The 2,992-nt window shown below is 47.1% G+C and overlaps 1 pseudogene; it reads left to right on the top strand.

Moving 5' to 3' along the window:
• Positions 1-282: 282 nt before the first annotated feature.
• LOC148553004 (uncharacterized) lies at positions 283-1,467 on the top strand (annotated as a pseudogene).
• The last annotated feature ends 1,525 nt before the right edge of the window (positions 1,468-2,992 follow it).

Below are 2,992 nucleotides of genomic sequence, written 5' to 3'. Positions count from 1 at the left end.
CACCCTCCACAGTATCACAGATGAGGACCACTTTACAATGCATACCAAGATAATAGATATGGTGGACCACCTTGTAATTACCAACAAGCCCCACCCTGTGCTTATAGACCATCCTCTCAACGTAGATTTGAACCACCACACTCACAAGTTCCTTTTTACCATTCACCACCGTATGACCCTTATCCACCACAATCCCAATCCAATTACTCCCAGGAACCACCACATTCTTATTATGAACCCCCTTCCCCAACCAATGAACCCTCATACCCACCCCTACCTCCAATGAATGACAAAATTCGTGTTCTTCTTCAAGGACAAGCGAGGATGCAAAGGGGCGTATTAGAACTCACTACTGCCTTAACTGAGGTAGTAAATATAATAGCTTCCCGACATCTGAGCGCTCAAAATACTCCCATGGCTGCATGTGGAGAATCAAAAGAAGAGCGTAGCATGAAGGAAACACTAGAAACTCCGGTGGACAATGAGGAGCATGGCTTTGTATTGGAACAAGTGGAGGAAGCCATGATAGTTGTAAAGGAAGAAGTGGTTGAAGATTTAGGAGATGCTGAACCTTCATGGGAATCGAGAGCTGTAAAGGATTCTGCTGAGAAGTTCGAAATTGATGCCAAAGAGGACAGTGCACAACCTCCAAAGCATATACCTTGTGAAAAATTGGATGAAACAGACCAAGAAGTTGATTCCATAGGGAGTGATGATCATGAATCAAGCTCTCCTAATCACGAAGTCACATCCACAACTGAACTCCTTGAGCCTGAAGAACCTTATCCAAGTGAATACGAAGATGATGTCGAAGTGGATTTCTCTCAACCTCCAACGTATGACTTGAGTGATGAGGAAGACATAGAAGACTTTGATCAGGACGCAGTTGCAGTTGAAAAATCTTGCGAAGAAGTGGAGAAATTCACAGAAGAATACAAGGGAGTAGAGCTGACAGAACCACTGGAAACACCTATCCCAAGGCCATTACCACCTAATACAAGCTTCAAGTGGGTACAATCCTTAACCTTTATCTTTACTTTTCCACTTGAATATGGTTTGCTTGAAACAGATGGCTAGCTTAGAGCTCTCTGCGGCTTTAAGAGTAAGAGGAAAATGGCTCGTACTCAGAGCTGGTGTACAAGATTCAATAGGGTTCCATGCTTCAATTCGAAGTGCAAGGATTGGTACCAAATTCAATTGAATGGGTCTCGGAAGACGTTTGGTCATCTTGGTGAGAACACAATTTCTAAACCGCCCGGATGGAAGAATATAGATCAAGCCAAAGGTGGATTTAAAAGCAAAGTTTGGGATCCTGGAATATATTCTGACATTCATCACCCTGGGAGTCTGAGAATCTGTTTGAAGCTGCTCAAAAGCTTTACATGCCTAGTTTGGGACCCCGGAGGCTGTTGGCATTCCAAACATTGGTGGACATTTCTGGATGGATTTAAGCATAAGCCACCATAACAGGAAGCTCATCCAATGTCCAACTTAAGGACTTTAACTAAAAGTGCTAGGTGGGAGACAACCCACCATGGTATGGTCGTTTCTTTTTCAATTATTCCGTGTTGTTTGTTTTTATTTTATATTATTTTCATTGAACCTGAATGTTATTCATAGCATTTGCATCAGCATTGCATACTGCATAATCGCATATAAAAAAACAAAAAAGAAGAGAAAAGCGCGCGACACGACCGCATTGCTAATGTGTTCACGTCAGTCGCGAAAACTACCTCCCACGCGTCCGCGTCACTCATGCGAATGTGTGATCTGGAAATCGGCGTAAAAATCCAATGCCCAGAAATCTGGGCTAGAATCGTGCGGCTAGTGTGCGTTTAGCACACAACGGCCCACACGTTCGCGTCCCTGACACGAACGCGTCACTTGCAAAACACCCATCCCACGCGAAAGCGTGAGCGACGCGTCCGCGTCGCGTGGATATTATGGCCCCTAATTGGAGACAGAGAGTTGTGCTGAAACGACGCTGGAAGGGTGCGTCTAGCACAATTTCCAGCGATGCGACCGCGTGCCTTACGTGTCCGTGTCATCCATCTTGTACCCAACCCGCGCGATCGCGTCAATCACGCGACCGCATCAATCCCATTTCACCCTAGCCACGTGATCGCGTGTCCCACGCGTTCGCTTGGATTCAAATCCACTAACCCCCAGTCACGCGAACCCTAACCCCATCGCGCCCCCCATACCCCCTCTTCTCCATCCCTTCTCTGAAACTCCCTCCTCTGCAACCCTCACCACCACCAACCACCTCCGATCGCCGCACCACCCCCAACCACCCAGCCCACCGCGACGCCCACCCCCCCTCTCTTCCTTCTCCCCTCCTTCTCTTCCCTTCTCTTCTCTCCCCTCCGCCACTGCCCCCCCACCGCGGACCACCTCTAACTACCGCCTCCCACTACCGACCACCACTACAACATCACCACCCTCGCCCCCTTCCTCCTTACCCACCCCCCTCCACCATTAAACCCTACCCGAAACCCCCTGCCATCGAACAGCTGCCCACCGCCATGCCAACCGCCCTTCATCGCCGCGTCAGCACCACCACCACCACACCCCCATCATCTCTCTGTTCTATAACTTTGTTCTTCCACACACTAGGTTTCGCCGAACGCCACTTTTCTTTCATTCGTAGTTTGTTGCATATTTTTCAGATTATGCTCGAATTAGGCTAGTTAGAGATGCATGTTTGTGGTGGATTCTAGGTGGTTAGGTAGCTAGGATGTGGTTAGTGGATTTAGGCCTTATAATTGCACCGTACTTGTTGCTTGTTGTACCTATTCTGCAATTTTGGTCTGCCTGTGATATTTATACTGTTCATATGCCGTTCTTCACTATTTCATGCTGCTGTTACACTGCTCTTTCATGTTCATATTACTTATGTCTATTTGCAGCTTTATTTAAATTCATACGAACTATTTTTCTTGCTGTTTATTTGCCGGGAACATCCAACTTTAGCCGGAATGCTGCCCAATTT

Source organism: Arachis ipaensis, chromosome B7, assembly GCF_059453495.1.
Source record: "Arachis ipaensis isolate K30076 ecotype BB chromosome B7, ASM5945349v1, whole genome shotgun sequence".
In the NCBI taxonomy this organism is placed as follows: Eukaryota; Viridiplantae; Streptophyta; class Magnoliopsida; order Fabales; family Fabaceae; genus Arachis; species Arachis ipaensis.
The sequence above is the reverse complement of the archived record's forward strand: the minus strand, read 5'-3'. Positions and strand labels throughout refer to the sequence as shown.